Source organism: Theropithecus gelada, chromosome 9 (genome assembly GCF_003255815.1).
Source record: "Theropithecus gelada isolate Dixy chromosome 9, Tgel_1.0, whole genome shotgun sequence".
In the NCBI taxonomy this organism is placed as follows: Eukaryota; Metazoa; Chordata; class Mammalia; order Primates; family Cercopithecidae; genus Theropithecus; species Theropithecus gelada.
In genome coordinates this window covers 14,173,831-14,193,633 of record NC_037677.1, presented here as the reverse complement: position 1 = coordinate 14,193,633, position 19,803 = coordinate 14,173,831, and positions in this window count along the sequence as shown.

Sequence of the window (19,803 nt, the reverse complement as noted above, 5' to 3'; positions counted from 1 at the left end):
CACTGCACTCTAGCCTGGGTGACAGAGTGAGACTCTGTCTGAAAAAAAAAAAAAAAAGAAAAAGGAAAATACTGCTTCAAAAAAATCTTGTGAGTGCAAATTCATTGCTTGAAAGGAATTGAGGACATCTAAAAGGATTTTCTCACTAGCCACTGGACTATTTATTAGAGAACCTAGTAATAAACACCCATTAAAATATTTTCCCATCCATTGCCCCATTAGGTGTCCGGTTTGTTCATCCACAGTGCCTTCTTCATTCTTAACTTCATGCTCCAATAAATGGGGACTTTGAAAGGCCCGCCAGCTGGTACTGGACAAGGCATTTTGCACATGAAATTGTACATTCATGGGTGCTCGAGGTTTGTTTGTTTGTTTGTTTGTTTTTGTCATCTTTGTTTTTTGAGACAGGGGCTCTCTCTGTCACCCAGGCTGGAGTGCAGGGCTCACTGCAGCCTCGACTTCCCAGATTTGAGCGATCCGCCCTTCTCAGCCCTGCAAGTAGCTGGGACTACGGGCATGTACCACCACGCCTGGTTAATTTGTTTGAATGTTAGTAGAGACAGGATCTTGCTATGTTGGACACTGGTCTCCAATTCCTGAGCTTAAGCGATCCTCCCATCTTGGCCTCCCACAGACATGAGCCACCGTGCCTAGCCGGTGCTTGAGGTTTTCAGGTCCAATTACAACATTTTATCTTTTCACTCACTAGTCAGCAGCAGAGATTGCTCACAAGAAAGTATACTGAAGTACTGTATTTTATTATCTCCACTACAGGACCTTTCCTTTTGCAAACTGCTTGACGTATTCCTCCCTGAAACTTTTGTAATGCTGTAATTGTGCCACAAATATAAGCTCCAAGGACTCTGCTACAATAAAAACATTTAATGTGAACAAGGTAAGACAGGCTCTAAATCCTCCCCACGCCATTTTCATTTCCCCAGGACTGTTCTTTTTACTTTACAGAGAACACAGATTTGACCTATGGGAAAAATACATCCATGGTATCCAATCAGCCTAACTCAGTGCAACATCAACCTCATTCTGCTACTTTCCCCGAACAGGGATGGCCTTTATGCAGCTTCCCCTGAGTGTTAATGATCAATCTCTTTGAACCAAATCCTGGGGAAATCTGAATGCCTCTAGCTGTTGAAATATCTTTGATTTTGTGAATAATATTTTCATATACTTATGCATCTTGTTCTCTGTGTTCTCTGTGTAATCTGTTACAAAAATAAGAAGAGTTTCGGTATTCAATGACATGATGTCTTTCCCAACCACATTCTGCCTGCACATGAAACTCGTCAAAGTAAACGAGTCGACGGACAACCGGGTGCCCCTATGGTAACATTCTGGCAATCAGACCTGTGAGCAGGAAAATGTCCTGAAATAACCGGAGCCAACTGGGCACAGCGCACGACTTTCCAGCATTGCAGTTTATTGTTTTAGAGCCCAAGCCCCAGGCAGGGTGCTCAGGACCCGCGGTCCTTGGCGACTGGGGAAGATGGTAGAACATCACAGATGAGGGTGCTTTACAAGAGCTCACTCATTTGTGAGAGTCAACTCACTGTGGATTCAGGAGGTCTGAATGATTCCAGCCCTCTGTCTTTTCTTGGAGGAAGCCAATTCGGGCAAACCAATTGCCACCCACAGAGCATGGCTCTTCACCAAACCCCAGGAGGGCCCAGGCCCGAAGACTGCATTGCTCCAGCTTCCTATGGCAGAAAGAGGGTTATAAAAATAGCTGAGGCAGCAACCGTCTTGCTGCCTGAGGAGCATAACCTCATGCTTGTTTGGAAAGACTTGAACTGGTAGCTGAGGGTGCAAACAGGGCAGCTGCATTTGGAGAGAAAAGGATGAAAGAGGAATGAGGGGAGAAGGTGGGAGGCAAAAATCAAAGGTGTGGAAAAGATATGTTATGGTGGGTTAGGTTAGTGGATATCTCCACTTCAACAAGACCTTCCACAAAAAAACTGATGCCTCGTGCCGAAATCAAGGTCCTACTGCATCTGCAAGAAGGGAAGTTGCGTTTGGTGAGAGCCTGTGATACAAGTGATAAAGACGGAAGCTTACTGTTGAAGAACCATGAAATGCCTCCAATGGGCAGGCCATTAAACAGCAGTTCATCTACTTGAGTATTTCCAGGGCTTTGTCACCAGCTCAGGCTGTCCTCACATCCTGCTGTCACAGACACCTCTACTTGACGGAGGCCACCTTCCTCCCTCTCCCCGGCCCTGTGTCCCACACCTGTCGCTTCTTAATGAGGGACCCCATCTGCCTGGGTGCCTGGGCCAGGAGGCTTCCTCTCCTTAGGTTCTCTCCACCCTCATGCACACTGATCGCTCTGGACTTGGCCTCCTCATAACCCCTGGGTTCCATCCCGGGCAGCCTGGTGAGCACTCGTCTCCACCGCTGCCACCTTCTCACTCCTTCTCTTCACAGCAGGTGATGCCGTCTTCCTCAAGTGCAGATCCGATTGTGTCACCTCCAGCAGAGACCTTCAGTGACTTTCCATTGTCAATCGGGTAGAACCCACACTGTCCCAGGACCAAACAGGGCCCTGCTTCCACCCTCACCTTGTTCCCACCTGGGCTTTGTTTGTCCTGCATTTCAGACAGCGCCCGGTACCCTGCAGGTTCACTCCCAGCTCTGGGGTGTTGCATATGCTGCTTACTGCCCATCATGGCCTGGCGACCCTTGAGTCCCTTCGGAGCCCGCCACACCTCTCCTTTAGAAGCAGCCCTAACCGCAACACTGCGCCCTGCTGTGCTGCTGTCCTGAGGGAACCTTCCTGTATCCCATTCCACATGGAGACCCCCTGGGCAGAGACTGGGTCCCGTAGTATCCCTAGTGCCAAGCACGATGCCCACATGTGCCACTCACTGAATTAAAACTAGCAACTAAATAAAATGTGAACACTCAAACATATATCACACGCACTGGTTGCAGACATGCTGTGAAGGCATCTCACCTCACAAAGGTTGCATTTTGACTCTTCCTCAAGAGTAAATGGCCACAAGAGATTGGAAGTGGCTGAGCAGAAGGTGGTCTGCAGGAACTGCCCAGCACCCACCCCTGCCCCTTGGGAACACAGGTGGGTCTTCGCGGGTGGAAAACACACTCTGTAAATAGCCAAGTGAGTGATATTATGAAGTCAGGGGAGGCACTGTATGGAGAAAAGCTATAGAAGTGGAAATATATTAGCCAACCCAACTTTAAGGGAAATGACTGTCCCATGAAACTGGGCTGGAAATGCTCCAAGGCAGGCTGAGCTGGGACCTGATGCTGTGTGAAGAGCCCAGAGGGAAGGGTGAAGTGTGGAGAACTCAGACTGAATGTGACGGGTGTGAGCGCCCCACAGAAGTTCTGCATTGGAGGAACACCCACAAACTTAGGGAGTTGGCATCCAAGTAGCTTGGAGGTAAGCTGGAGTTATTTCTTCTTCCATTGTGCAAAGTCCTTCAAAAATATATTTGATCTAAGCTCTCAGGCACCACAGGAACACACAAGCATTTGCTCTCAGCCTGGGCGTGTTTGGTGGTGACAGCAAAGGCACCTGCCCTCTAGAACCGCCTAGAAACAGCTGGCAGAGAAGAGACAGCCTGTAGCTTACCCCAGCTTCTGTGGGTTCAGGCTCCCCCGCAGTGTGTGCTTGCTTTCCCTCCTTCCCTACCTCTCCCTCTTTCTCTCTCTCTGTCACACACACCCCGACACACCTCTATGTAAAATGCCTGTACCCCAAGAGATCAGAATTAGGGTGTTCGCTGCACCACCAGCTCTGCTTCTGAGTGTCCAGGGTCAGGTTTCTTGTGGCCACAGTAAGTATTGCTTGAATTGCACACAATTACCCCCCTCAGAGGCCCCTGTGCCTTAAGAGGACTATACAGAAAACACCCTCTGCAAGTGTGAGCCTCCTGCGTGTACCTACGTGTGTGTGTGTGTGTGTGTGTGTGTGGTCAGCTGTGGGGTAAACGGAAAGACCACAGCACTGGAAGAGGCGGCTCTGAGTCTAGATTCTTCTGTGATCTTGGGCAAATTCCCTCACTTTCTGCTAGGGCTGCAAGAACAAAATACCTCAGAGAACATGCGGTGTTTGGTTTTCTGTTCTTGGGATAGTTTGCTGAGAATGATGGTTTCCAGCTTCATCCATGTCCCTACAAAGGACACAAACTCATCCTTTTTTATAGCTGCATAGTATTCCATGGTGTATATGTGCCACATTTTCTTAATCCAGTCTGTCACTGATGGACATTTGGGTTGATTCCAAGTCTTTGCTATTGTGAATAGTGCCGCAATAAACATATGTGTGCATGTTGTTCTCACTCATAGGTGGGAACTGAACAATGAGATCACTTGGACTCGGGAAGGGGAACATCACACACCGGGGCCTATCATGGGGAGGGGGGAGGGGGGAGGGATTGCATTGGGAGTTATACCTGATGTAAATGACGAGTTGATGGGTGCTGACGAGTTGATGGGTGCAGCACAGCAACATGGCACAAGTATACATATGTAACAAACCTGCACGTTATGCACATGTACCCTAGAACTTAAAGTATAATAATAATAATAAAAAATAAATTAAAAAAAAATACCTCAGAGACTGGGCGACTTCTGCAGCAGAAACACCCTCTCACTGTCCTGGAGGCCAGAAAGCCGAGACAAAGGTGTGGGTGCCGTTGGTCCCTCCCGAGGCCTCTCTCCTTGGCTTGCAGATGGCGGCTTCACCCGGTGCCCGCAGCATCTTCCTTGTGCGCGTGCCTCCCTGGTGTCTCTCTCTGGTCCTAAGCTCTTCTTCTTAGGACACCAGTCAGATTGTATTAGGGCTCACCCTAATGGGCCCATTTTAGCTTCATTACCTCTTGAAAGGGCCTGTCTCCAAATACAGGCACGTTCTGAGGTACTGGGGGTTAGGATGTTAACAGATGGATGTTGGGGGGACGTGTTCAGCCCACAGCACTTTTCTCAGCTTCATTTTTGCTCTTGATGTCTGACAGAGTCGAGCTAGTGATTTCCGAAGTCCTCTCTGAATCAACCAGTACCGTCTGAGTGCTCTCTGTCTCTCTCTCTCTCTGTCTCCCCTGAGACTACAAATACTTAGGTGGCTGTGGCCATGTGGTTTTCTTTTTCTTTTTTTTGGAGATGGAGTCTCACTCTGTCGCCCAGGCTGGAGTGCAGTGGCATGATCTAGGCTGACTGCAACTTCTACCTCCCAGGTTCAAGCAATTCTCCCGCCTTAGCCTCCCAAGTAGCTGGGATTACAGGTGCCCGCCACCAGGCCCAACTAATTTTTGTATTTTTAGTAGAGACGGGGTTTCACCATGTTGGCCAGGCTGGTCTGGAACCCCTGACCTCAGGTGATCCACCTGCGTCGGCCTCCCAAAGTGCTGAGATTACAGGCGTGAGCCACTGCACCCAGCCAGCCTTGTGATTTTCTTTCTGCATGTCCCTCTCCATCTGAAGAGAACACCCCTCCCTCTCCATCTCTGTCAGTTGCTGGTGTTGTAGCTAAGGTAATCTGAGCTGTCCCCATCTCTAGCTTGCACTTCAGAGTGGCGGTCAGGGAACAGAAAGAAGGCAAGGCTCGCATGAAGGAAGATGGGGCCCAGCACAGTGCAGCCCTGCATGCAGGGCTCCTTGAGGTCACAGGACCATTCCTAGTTAGGGCTCCACCCGACGGGAGGCCCAGGCCGACCCTGGCTCTGGGCACATCCTCATTGTGAGTGTGTGGATCGGGAAATACACCTCACCCCACAGGTCTCGATTGGCTCCTGTATCTGCTACCAGCCCCATCCTAGTTCAGAATCGGTGAGTGTTACCACATTTTTTTTTCCTAAGAGATGAGGTCTCCCTCTGTTGCCCAGACTGGAGTGCAGTGGCATGGTCATAGCCTTTTCTCTTCTCAGCTCCAAAGAGAGGAAGCACATCTGTGTAGTTACTGTCAGAAGCTCATGCATATCCTGTCCTTGCTCCCTTAAATAATGGCTCCTAATGGCTATATTGAAAGAGCTGTACTCTGAGAGAACTTTGGATATCCAGCTCCTGGTCTGCCTCAGTATCCAATTTAACAGAAGAGAGAGAGAAACAGAGGCAACTGCTTTTAGAGTTTGGTTGTTCCTGAGAAATGGTAAAAGTGCCTTGCAATTTCCATCCTGTTTCAGTTCATTGCTAAGGCTTTTATTAAATAAGGGCTTAAAAAACAACCACAACAACAAACTTGAGCCAAAACCAAAACGACATAAACAAAGGCACATTTAATTTCAACCCATCTGTCTTTTGTCAGAAAAAGACCTTCTGTTTTTGATCACTCTGGCAACAGCATGGATTTTGTTTTTTAACAGCTAAGTAAGAAGTCAGAAATAGAAGTAAGAACTCCACACCTGTTGCTTTTAGGATCAATTATTTATTGATGTCATAAATTGCATAGAGGAAGGCATTTTGCTGCAGAAGCTAATGGAGCTACAGTACAGTAGCTGTGCTAATCAGCTCAGCTCGAATACTTTTTATTATTGTTGCTGTTTTTTTGTTTTTGGTTTTGTTTGTTTGTTGTTTAAGACAGAGCCTTGCTCTGTCACCCAGGCTGGAATGCAATGGCATGATCATGGCTCACTGCAGCCTCGACTTCCTGGGCTCAAGTGATCCTCCCAACTCAGCCTCCTTAGTAGCTGGGATGACAAGCATGCACCATCACACTGGCTAATTTTTTTTTATTTGTATTTTTCATAGAGGCGGAGCTTTGCCATGTTGCACAGGCTGCTGTCAAACTCCTGGGCTCAAGTGATCCTCCAACCTCAGCCTCCCAAAGTGTTGGCATTACAGGTGTGAGCCACTGCACCCAGCCCAGCTTTAGAAACAGGCTCAACCCTTTGGACTCTCCAGCACTCTACACCCACTTTCACTCTAGTACCAAAATTCACTGCTTCCTTTGGGAACTTTATATTTGTTTTAGTTGTTAAGTTAAAATATTTTCACAATCACAGGAGGCCATCAAGTTTTGATTTGCAATCTGAAAGGAAGACAGGGGATTCTTTATAAAGAAATGGACAACACGTTACCCTCATTACAGAAGATGTGGCGAGGGGTGTTATCCTCTATGCCTCGTGACGTTTCTCACAGAAACAGGGCTGTAATACCTGCATTGTGAGAGGAATTTCAGGCATGGGGGAGAATTAGGTGTTGAATTACCAAGACATTTCCTCACCTGTAAAGGTTGAGAGCTCCAAGTTTATAGTTTATTTATTGAAAAATAGAAAGCAGGCTGGATGTGGTAGCTCACGCCTGTAATCCCAGCACTTTGGGAGGCTGAGGCAGGAGGATTTCTTGAGCCCAGGAGTTTGAGACCAGCCTGGGCAACATAGCAAGACCCCATTTCTACAAAAATTTTAAAAATTAGCCAGGCATAGTGGCACGTGCCTGTGGTCCCAGCTACTCAGGAGGCTGAGGCAAGTGGATTGCTTGAGCCCAAGAGATTGGGGCTGCAGTGAGCCGTGATTGCGCCATGGCACTCCAGCCTGAGTGACAGAGCAAGATCATGCTAAACAAAATAACAATAATAATAATTGAAAAGTGGGAGGTAATAAACAGTATGGCATGCAAGGTTAAAAAATAATAGAACAAAACAACTTTTGTCACTGAGAAAAACAATATTTTACTCTTACTAGTATAAGAATTTCTTATCATAAGCATCCTTTTCCTTGCAAATGGGAGAAAACGCAATGAAAACAGAAATATTTTGGTTTCTTTTTCTAATCCATGTCTCAATGCTCACAGCATTTCTGGAGAGCCACAGGGCTGGAAGCAAGAGTCTTATTCTTTTGTAAAACTTCAGTCACGGAGAGTTACAATTCTAGTTCATTTTCCATGTCTGTTCTTTGCCCTAGTTCATTCAGGCTGCTATAAATAAATACCATAAACTGGGTGATTTATAAGCAACAGAAATTTACTTCTCACAGTTCTGGAGGCTGGGAAGTCCAAGGTCAAGGCATCAGCAGATTCAGTGTCTGGAGAGGGTGCTTCATGGTTCCTAGACCAGCACCTCCTTGCTGTGTCCTCACATGGTAGAAGAGGCAGGGCAGCTCTCCAGAGCTTCTTTGATAAGGGCACCAATCCCATTCATAAGTGCCCCACCCTCATGACCTGATCACCTCCCAAAGACCCCACCTCTTCATATCACATCACCTTGGGGGTTAGGATTTCAGCATATGGATTTGGGGAGCACATAAACATTCAGACCATGGCATTATTCTTTTTGCGATTTTTTTTCTTCTTCCTTCTCTTCTCCTTGGTTTTCCAGCTCTTCCTTTCTCTTGTTTTTCATTTTTGTTTCTTTCCTAAGGCTACATGGTCTGCCCCATACATGATCATGCCCAGGCTGACTTTATCATTTTCATGGCCTGGTTAGAATATTTTATTTCAGGTTGCTTGCAGAAAGGCAAGTACATACCTTCATATAGAAAAGACAGATTACAGATTCATGGGAGGAAGTATTTTACTCTATCTCTGCATCCCCAGGATAAAGGTAAATTGGGATCGAGGTTGATGCAGATGATCAGGCAGAGGTTTCTGCTCATGGCCAAGATAGAATAAATAGTACTGGAGTAGACCTCCCATTATAAATAACTTAAAAAACTAGACAAAATATGGGAAGCAATAATGTTTAGCTATTGAAAGCAGGCAGCAAAGGATCATGCTCTCAGACAGAATGGAAAGAAATGAAGTAAGTCCTATGATAGTTTGAGCTTTTACCTGGAGGCACTTTTTGAATGGCACCCAGGAGGCGTCCAGGTAGGGCATAGAGGTCTCACTGAGTTGAGAAGCCAGAGATCAGAGATTAGGGAGGCTGGCACAGTTGAGGTATGTAGGGCGAGACCCAGAGAGGAGGAAGCTATGCAGAACGCCAGAAATCTACATCGAAGTCCTCTTGAGTCTTGGGCTGAATATTAAACTGTGCATGCAAAGCATGGAACTTGAAGTGAACAGCTTTGGGTGGAAGCTTTAAGCTGAACAATTCTAAGTCTCACACAGGGCAAGGAGACATTTAAGTTCTGACCAGCTACAGTTGGGAGATCTCCTTAAACACCTGAGAAATTCAGTCAAGACTCAAGAAATATAAAATCTTGGTAGTAGGGCTAAGTTAGACCCATTTTAACAAAGCTTAAAATTAGCCTCAGAAAGACCAAGCTAATACACAAACAACTTAACTGCCTGCCAAACCAAAATTTAACACTGTTTAAAGGAAGACAAAATCAAGACATTCAACAACATAACACATATAATGTCCAGCATCCAATAAAAATAACTAGACAGATAAAGAAACAAGAAAATGTGACTCATAATAAGGAAAGAAATCAATCAGTATAAATAGATTCAGAAATAGATCCAGATGATGGAATTTACAGATGAGGAACTTTAGACCAGATGAGGAATTTTAGACCAGTTATTCTAAATATGGTAAAGAGTTTAAAAGAAAACAAATATAATGAGTAGAATCACTACATTGACATCAGAAAAATATTCTTCAGGATAAGAAATATTACTAGAAATGAAGAGGGACATTTTATAATGATAAAAAGGTAAATTCACCAAGAAGACATGCAAATCTTAATATGTACGCATCTGACAACAAAACTTCAAAATACATAAAACCAGCCAATCAGGAAATAACATCTATATCTACTGTTTTAAATTAAAAAAAAAAAATTCGACACAGATATTTGCAAGGTCATTTTTATCAACATAGATCTGTTAAGTACACTATCGTTGGGCATTAACCTAGGTGACAGGAAAACACTTTAACAGATTTGACGTTGGTCTTAAGAATCTCAAATAGGGTTGAAATACAAAACACATATACAGATATTAAAAGATCAAAAGATATGTGTCATGTTGTATTTTCCTTAAATGTTTGCCTCTCCATTTTTGAATCCAATAAATCATTAAGCTCTTGTTGGCTGTTTTCCATCTTGAAGTATTGGTGCTTAGCCTTACAAAGCTTGAGGTAGCTGCTTAGTCATCCCTGATATGTTCAAGTGTCTACATGAGCCCTCTCCTTGGGTCTGCCAGAACCTACAGAATTGGAAATCTATTGGAGACTCATTGCTAACATTACAGAAGACACGGGTCTAGAGGTCTCCTTTGGGGTTCCAGTTAGGCTTATACCGCAGCTGCCACCCCACTTTCTACCATTCTTCAGTCAAGTAGTGAGCTATGAGTGCACTCATGTTATGAAGAATACGTCTTGAAAAAGGAAAAGGATTAGTGTTCAGGGTGATTCACACCCATTATAGTTAAGCCAGCAAAGCCCCACTTAGGATGAGAGAGGAGCCACCCCTTGGGAAAATCATTTATATATCTGCTTTAAATACACACATTTAGTCTTTTAAAATTCAGTCCCATTTCCCAAGGAAATTGCCTGGAAGTAGTGTTGGGATTAGAATGGATTACCCTAACAGAGCCTTTCCATAAACCCAAACTGAGCTAACAAGAAGGGCTCTGTGTTGCCCTTAATCATCCGTTGAGTTTTCTTATGCCAGCTCTTTCCAAGAAAGATTGAAGTTGCTTGCCAGCACACCTGCTGTAGATCTTAGCTTGTTCCAGAAAGGAGAAGCAACTTCTCAAAGATATGTCTCTTCTAGTCTTTCCTGACAATGAGAACTTCTCCATGAAGCCCTCCGTGAGTCTCCCAGTGACTTCCATCTTTGTGTCAAGTGGAAAGAATATGGACTTTGGAGTCAAATCAATTGGTATAGAATCCCAGCCTTGTCATCTACAGCCTGCATGGTGTTAGGCAGTTGTGAAATCTCACAGAGACTTATTTTCTTCTCTGTAACTTACCTCACCCACAGGCATGTGTGTGTAATGCAAATACTATTCTTCATAGTGTGAGTGCACTCATAGCTCACCGCTTGCTTGGAGAATGGCTAGAAAATGGGGTGGCCACTGTGGGACAAGCCTAACTGGAACCCCAAAGGCGATCTCTACTCCCATGTCTTCTGTAACATTAACAACGAGTTTCCACTAGATTTCCAATTCTGTAGGTTCCGGCAGACTCTAGGGTGGGGGCATGTAGACACTTGGACTAGCAAGGATGACTAAGCAGCTCCCTCAACCTTTGTAAGGCTAAGTGCTAATGCTTCAAGATGGAAAACAGCCCCAGGTGTCTCCTTCTTGCTCTCTTCATACTCTATTATAGACCTTACTATTCATGATTGTTATGCGGCCATGCCTTCCGCCTCTGGGGACCTGGGAAGCTGGTCACCATACTTGCTGTTGGAAGTACACTCACCGGCCTCCCTCTCCTACAGGGGAAAGCTTACGTCTTACTCACCTGTTCGCAGTCCCAACACGTTGTCAGGCACACTGCAGATTGCTCGGTGTGTTGAAGGACACTCTCGTTCCTTTTCAGAAACACTCAATAATAAACTCTCATTCCCTCCTTTAGGGAAGTGAAAAACAGAACAACAAAAAAGCAAAAGCAAAAGGCTCCTTCCGTTTTCTCCTGTAGCTGCCTCACAGAATGGGTCCTCTTTAGGCTGAGGTCAACACTTCTGTGGCATATGGGGTGGGGAGAGTCCATGTTAGGCCCAGTTTCTCCCCTCACTGGATGGGTGGCCTTGACCCATCGAATACAGAAGTGAAGTGCATGTGCACCCACCAGGATTGGTGGCTCTCAGGGGAACCAGATCACACTCATGGGTATAAAAGTGATCCTTACGACAGTGGTGCCACCAGATCAGAATCGGCCCTTTCACCCACTTGATTTGAAGCTCTTGTCCGTTTTACTCATTCTTAATTTTCTCATACTTAATTTTCCTGCTTTGTTTTTTGTCTTTGCTTTCATGTGGAAATAGAGCTTGGCAATTGCATTGCTGGCTTCTGTGGAGATCCAGGCCATAGCCACAGTAAACAAAATGGAATGTTCCCTACCTTCCTTTCATTTGTGTTCCTTAAGAGAAAATTTGAATTAAAAAGACCTCCCAATATCACCTCTCTTCCAAATTGCTGGTGCAGCTGGGCGCAGTGGCTCACACCTGTAATCCCAACACTCTGGGAGGCCAAGGAAGGAGGATCGCTTGAGGCCAGGAGTTCATGACCAGCCTGGGTAACACAGTGAGACCCCTATTCTACAAAAATAAGTAAATTAGCAAGGCATGGTGGTGTGTGTGCCTGTGGTCCCAGCTACTTAGGCTAAGGCAGGCAGATTGCTTCAGCTCAGGAGCTTGAGGCTGCGGTGAGCTGTGACTGGGCTACTTCACTCCAGCCTGAGTGGTGATAGGCAGCAGAGAAAGACCCTGTCTCCAAAAAACAAAACAAAACAAAACAAAACAAAAACAATTGTCCCACAGGGTGGGACATTAGTTCAGAGATAAATTAGCTGTCGCCTCTGCTTCAAGACACCACTGTCTGGCCTTTCTGAATATATCCGCATTTGGAACAAACCTCGTCCTAAAAGTGGCTGTGAATGTTTGGAGGGTTGGCATCTAACAGTTGTGCATTTTAAAATAGATTGAATTCCTTCATTCCCTCTTCTAATATTTCATGGCAGAGAACAAAGAGAACGCATAGAGGGAAAACGTGGACTAGATCCTCTCTCTTAACAAGACTCATTCATCTGATGCTGAAGTCACCATGATGACAGCTGCCTGTATCTCTGTTCCCTCCCCTCCCTTCCTCTCTTCTCTTCCTTCCTCTCTTCTTTTCTCCCTTCCTCCCTCCCCGTTTCCTTCCTTCCTTCCCTCCCTCCCTCCCTCCTTCCTTCCTTCCTTCCCTCCCTCCCTCCCTCCCTCCCTTCCTTCCTTCCTTCCTCCCTCCCTTCCTCTTTCTTTCTCTTTCCTTCCTTCTTTCAGTTATTATCTAAAACATAAAAATGAACAGGAGGTCAATATGAGGACTCACTAATCCTGAATTTGGCCTTGCTCTGTGTGATGCTGGAGCTCTGCAGCATGGAAAAGTATCCGTGACATCCTATTGGCTCCCTTCCCCATCCCAGGCCCTTACCTTCACAGAAAGGCCTGCTTCCAGCAGCGGTGTTTCTAACTCACACTATAGTGAAGATGACTGATAAGACATAGTGAGTTGCCTCTCCCAGAGAGATTTTCATTTTTATCACCCTTAAAAGACAGAGGACCTCGAGAATTTAATATTTGATGTTAGACAAGAGGCATAGGTGTGTTGAGGCAGGAGGTCCTACCCAGGGTCCCTAAGCTGCCTGTCTGTTATCCAGAAGGGAAAGAAAACAATCATCTACATTTTTTTTTTGAGATGGACTCTCACTCTGTCACCCAGGCTGGAGTGCAGTGGCATGATGTTGGCTCACTGCAACCTCCACCTCCCAGGTTCAGACGATTCTCCTGCCTCAGCCTCCCAAGTAGCTGGGATTACAGGCGGGCACCACCATGCCCAGATAATTTTCATATTTTTCATAAAGTCGGGGTTTCACCATGTTGGCCAGGCTGGTCTTGAACTCCTGACCTCAGGTGATCTGCCTGCCTCGGCCTCCCAAAGTGCTGGGATTACAGGTGTGAGCTACCAGGCCCGGCCTCCTCCGTCTACTTTTACTACTTAGAAAAAAAGAATGTCAGAAGAAAGCTTTCTTAATAAGTCCCGGTGTGCTCTCGCATAGTGGGGTGACATAGTTAACAATAATGTGTTCTATATTTCCAAATAGCTAGAGAAGAGGATTTCGAATGTTCCTGTCACAAAGAAATGATAACTATTTGAGATGATGGATATGCTAATTATCCCAGTTTGATCATTACACGGGCTATACATGTATTGGAACATCACATGGTACCCATAACTATGTACAATTATCATGTGTCAATTTAAAAAGATTAACTTCTTTAATGGTATATACAACAAAGAGAAAAAAAACATAATTTAAAATTTTGCAAAAGCAAAGCCTGCACTGCTTCCAAGCAGAGAGGATCTCCTGCAAACATGCAGCGCTGCCATTTGTGAAACGCTGGTTGCAAAGCACAGGCGAACTCCAGCTGGCAGTGCATTGCCTGTGGGTGTCAGTGCTCATGGGACAAGCCCCCTCCATTCAGGGGTGCTGCCACGGATTGCTGGGGAGCTGTGCTCTTGGTAGGCCTCAGCGGGTCATGGAATCTGTTCCAGCAGAGAAACAGTGCAACACACTCTTGCTGATAATGAAGATTTGGACAAATGTCTGGCCATCGGGAGCCCTAGGCTTTGGAAAGGGCTGTGGACACAGAGAGGTCTGGACAGAATGGTTGATGGTGAACATCCCATCCCAGGGAACGTCGAGTCAGGAAAGGCTCGAGACATGAGAAATAGCTTCTGGTGTGTTGTGACTGCTTCATTCACTGAGCAAAGAGAAAGAACCACTCCAGTTTGTTGGACATGCTAAAAAAGGCCAGCCCTGTACGCAAAAAATGGACCATGTGAAAGAAGTATGAAAGACAAGAAGAAAGCCGGGTGCAGTGGCTCACGCCTGTAATCCCAGAACTTTAGGAGGCCGAGGTGGGTGGATCACGAGGTCAAGAGATCGAGATCATCCTGACCAACATAGTGAAACCCTATCTCTACTAAAAATAAAAAAATAGCTAGGCGTGGTGGCGTGCGCCTGTAGTCGCAGTTACTTGGGACGTTGAGGCAGTAGAATTGCTTGAACCCGGGAGGTGGAGGTTGCACTGAGCCAAGATGGTGCCACTGCACTCCAGCCTGGGCGACAGAGTGAGACTCCGTCTCAGAAAAAAAAAAAAGAAAGAAGCAGCAAAGCAAACCGAATTCTTCCTACTATTTCTCGGATGTTTCTGCTGCGCCGGGCAGTTTACACTTGTCTGTTCATTTCATTCTCTTATAACCCTGAGAAGTAGGAGCTTTGATTATCTCTGTTTCACAACTGAGTGAAAAAGATTCAGGATCCATAGGTGACTGAGACGGGCCCCATGTCTTCCCAGCATATTCTCGCTACTCTTGATGAAGTGGAGCTGACTTCCAGCTGAGGGAAAGTGAATGCAAAGGCAGATCTTGGCCAGGGAGGAGGACTAGAGCCTCACATGGTCTTGGACTGGGGGTGGCAGGACAGAGAAGCTGGGCAGGGCAGGCATTGCTCTGACAGTGCACATGCTTCTTGTTATAATGAGCACCGCAAGAGGAGGACACCCAATCCAGTCTTGGGCAAAGGAGACAGAAATCCCTGGGAACCAGTCAGAGAGAGGAAAGGGCTGCGGCAGGTCTCAGAGGCAGCAGAGATCAGAGGCTGTGCAAGAAGGTCAGTGCCATTGCAGGGTTTGGGGGAGTGAAGGGTGAGGCCCAAGAGGCAAGCGGAGTCCAGGGCTTGTAGGGCCGGGCAAGCTCTGTTTGGCACCATCAGTGGGGAGCCACTGAAGAGCTTTAAGCAGTGAAATTTTAAAATATATTTCAAGCAGATCAAGTACTGGTTTTCTTCTTGGGTGACATGGATCTTGGTGTCGCTCACCTAGAGAGAGAACCTGTGGCCGGGCGAGGTGGCTCATACCTGGAATCTCAATGCTTTGGGAGACTGAAGCAGGGGGATCATTTGAGGCCATGAGTTCAAGACCAGCCTGGGCAACATCATGATTAATGGCAAAAAGCGCAATTACTTCTGTGCCGACCTAATATTTGCTCAAGGTCAAACACTGGTCAGCGATCGGAACCAGAACTGAGCCCAGGTCCTCTACCCTTGAACTTTGTGCTGTTTTCCTCCTAATTACTTCTTTGACTACCAGCGACTGCTTGATGAGAAATTTTTCATTGATTTGACTCTAAAAATGAAAATTCCCATCTATGAAAGGAACAGGTGTGTTTGTGGCCAGTGCAGAGACCCCTGCTGGACACCTGTGTGTTCAAGAGAAAACGACACCTGGGAATGCTTCCACCAGGTCCCTGCTGGGTAGTGTCACTTTAGCCTGCGAGGGACAGGTGACAGGAGTTACAGACAGGCTACGGGAGGTGACTTGGTCCATGTGCATACACTATACAGAATTTTAGGACATTTTAGTAATTTTCAAAATGTGCCACGCAGCCACTGGTCTAAGTGAATTAGAAAAGAGAGCAGGAATTAATCAGGGAGGGCTCGTGGTCATAACATCTACGTGGCTGCCCCTTCACAGGCTTCTGTCTTTACTCAAATGTGTTCGGCTTAGGACACTGGCTACCCAATTAAACCTTGGCATCTACTACCCTCCGTAGATCTTATTACTGACTAACAGTCAATTTTGCTGAAGATATTTATCTTGTTCTTTGTCAGTTCTTCACACTAGGATGTAAGTTCAGTGAGGGCAGGAATTTTGATACTTCATTCTCTCCCATTTCCCTAGTGCCAAGAACAGTGCTGAAGACACAGAAGGTGCTCAGGGAACATTTATGGTACTGTGTTCATGATACTATTGGTAATGTTTCAGTAAGTCAAAGGGCATCGGTAGAAACAATGACAAGGAAGAAGATGAGTCCTTCCTGCCTGGATGGTGAGAACATGTGTTGGATATGATTGCAGCTGATATCACACATATTGTGTGATATATTGCTGACATATTGCTCAGGACCTGTGAGCAAAAAGGAAGCTAATGGTGAAGTCCTTTGCTTTTCTCACAAAGAAAACCCAATTCCCCAGTGGCAGCTGGGTGCCTTTGTCCTCTTCCTGCCTATATGACTTTTCTGCTCGCTTTCTTTTTCTTTCTTTCTCTTTCTTTCTTTCTTTCTTTCTTTCTTTCTTTCTTTCTTTCTTTCTTTCTTTCTTTCTTTCTTTCCTTTCTTTCTTTCTTTTTCTTTCTTTCTTTCTCTTTCTTTCTTTCTTTCTCTCTTTCTCTCTCTCTCTTTCTCTTTCTTTCCTTCCTTCCTTCCTTTCTTCCCCTTCCTTCCTTCCTCTTTCTTTCTTTCTTTCTCTTTCTTTCTTTCTTCTTTCTTTTCTTCCTTTCTCCTTTCCTTTCCCTTCCCTTCCTTCCTTCCTTCCTTCCTTCCTTCCTTCCTTCCTTCCTTCCTTCCTTCCTTCCTTTCTTTTTCTTTCTTTTTCTTTCTTTCTTTCTTTTCTTTTTTCTTTCTTTCTTTCTTTCTCTTTCTTTTCTCTTTCTTTCTTTCTTTCTTTCTTTCTTTCTTTCTTTCTTTCTTTCTTTCTTTCTTTCTTTCTTTCTTTCTTTCTTTCTTTCTCTGTCTTTCTTTCTTTTCCTCTTTTTTCCTTTTCTTTTTTCTTTTTCTTTCTTTCTTTTTTTTCTTTTTTGGAGACAGGGTCTCCCTCTGTGGCCCAGGCTGGACTGCAGTGACCTGGTGTGATCTCAGCTCACTGCAACCTCTGCCTCCCAGGCTCAAGCAATCCTCCTACCTCAGCCTCCCAGGTAGGCGGGACTACAGGCACACACCACTACGCCTGGCTAATTTTACTATTTTCAGTAGAGATGAGGTTTCTCCATGTTGGCCAGGCTGGTCTAGAGCTCCTGGGCTCAAGCAGTACACCTGCCTCAGCTTCCAAAATTGCTGGTATTGAAAGTGTGAGCCACCGCACCCGGCCTCTGCTCAGTTTCTGAAGGATGCCTTAGAAAGATTTCCATGGAAAAGTTAAAATAATACAATTTCGAACACTTGAAGGGCTAATATTGGGCTATCCAGATAACTGTATTTCTTAACATTTAGGACAGTTGAATTTTTTTGTGTGCTTTTGATGTGTTACAAATCAAAAGGCAGGGATAACAAATATCATTTAAGCTCTCTACTGAGGCTGGATGGTCTTGGCCACATCTTAATTTCACCTGAAAGTTGGGAAGGTGATTAAGTAGATTTTAAGGTGACTTCCATTTCCAAAGATGCCTGAGTCTGCGAGTCTGTGGAAAGTGGAATTTTAGGGGTCTGTGCGTTCCCCACTGGAGCCCGTCTTTGCTGCCTTGGGGAATGTGATTTAGCACATTGATGCACATCTCACAAGTGAGATGTCTATTAACCGGCAGCCTCATCTGACCTGCTTGCATCTAATAGGCAGTTGTTTAGTTCAGCACTTTCCTTTGGGATCTTCTTTGGCCAGCATGCCCTCCTGTGGCTTGGGGAGGAGGCATCATTTTGGTATGATTGAGAGAACGAATCTGTGTCTGTTCAGTGTCTCTTGGAAGATCTTACCTAGGACTATTGGAGGTGGGAACAGTGCTTGGAAGTTCTTTTACTCCCTTGGGAGACAAGCTATGCCTCTCTGCATAGAAGAACCAGCCCAACTGCCTCAAAAAGAAAGTCCAAGGGGCACTGTGAATGCTGTCTTGGTAGAGAGAAGACACTGAGGAGCTGTGCAGTTGAGTTGAACTGGAGGTGAAAATGTAGTCCAAGAGCGACAGTTTTGGGGACTTTAAGAGCAGGAAAAGGCTCAGCTGAAGAAAATAGGAAATTTCTTCCTTGTACCAGTGGTTAATTTTTAGCTCTAAGTCTTGTGAGGGGGAGTTTGTGGGTGTGGCTGGGGTGGAACAGCACGGACCTGGTTCACCCTACAGTACCTGTGCCAGTGGGAAACTAGATTGACAAGAAAGCAGTACAATCTATTTTTTGGGGTAGATTTGCATATGCAGATGAGATGCAACTGTAGGCATAATTAAACTGTTGTGTTGGTGCCTCTGGTAAATATTTGCTTTCTGTCTACAGTCCTGGAAAAGTCATTTACATCTTGATAACAACCCAAACATACATTTCTCAAATCAGATAAATGATTCCTTACACACAAACACACACACACACAGCAAAACAAAACAGATACCATCATTTCCTAGCCCTCCAGAAAATGAACTCTATTTCCTTGGGAGCCCTTTTCCCACCAGCCCTGGAGCTCCCACTGTCAAGAAAAAGCCACTCCAAGCCTCCTGCATCTTCACTGGTACATCATTCTTGGCAGGTAATAAAAATGAAAAGCCAGTGATTGGGTTCATGTTATTGGTGGGGCACCATTCTCTAGGCTTTAGGCATTTTCCCATGTATTCCTCGCCACCATTTTAGGGGGCAGGGAATTGTGATTCTACAGTGAAGACACTGAGTTAAGTGACTCCCCCACAATCATACAGTCAAGAAGCTAGAGTGGTAATCCAGGTAGTCAGACTGCAGAGCCTGTGTCCTTAACCTTGATATCAAGCTGCTTCTCATAATAATTCTCACGTAGGCCATCTCTTTTCCAACGTTTCTTTTTAGACGTAGAATTCTTTATCCAAGGGGAGTCTTGGCCAAAGCATAAAAGACAACACAGATAGCAGTGGAGGTGTTCTCACTGAAGCAGGAGTAAGAGGATGGGGTCTGGAGCCTGGATCCTTCTCCAGTTTTTGTGACTCCGAGTCCCTGGGGTTCCCAGGGATCCGTTTCTCTTCTGAAGTGGCTCTTCCTGGGACTCAGCTGCTCTTCTCGCTAGTTGATCCTTCTATTAAGTGCAGTCAGTCCTCATATTCACAGATTTCTTATTTGCAAGTTCATCTACTTGCTAAAATTTATTCATAATCCCAAAAGCAATACTCATAAGACTTTATCTGCCATTCATGGACACACGCAGAGCGGTGGGAAATGTGTGTTGTCTGACACATGCGCTCTTAGCTGGGGTGGAAGCAGGGGCTGCCCTGCCTTCTTGCTTCTGCTCTCACAATGCCAACGAGTACTTTCTCCCAAGGTCTCATTAGTGCCATATGTTTTGCATTTTTGTGCTTTTGGTTGGTGATTTTGCCATTTAAAGTGGTCCCCAATGGGCTTAGTGGTGAACACCTGTAGTCTCAGCACTTTGGGAAGCTGAGACAGGAGGACTGCCTGAGGCCAGGAGTTTGAGACTAGACTGGGCAATGTAGCAAGACCCCCATCTCTACAAAAAACTAAAAA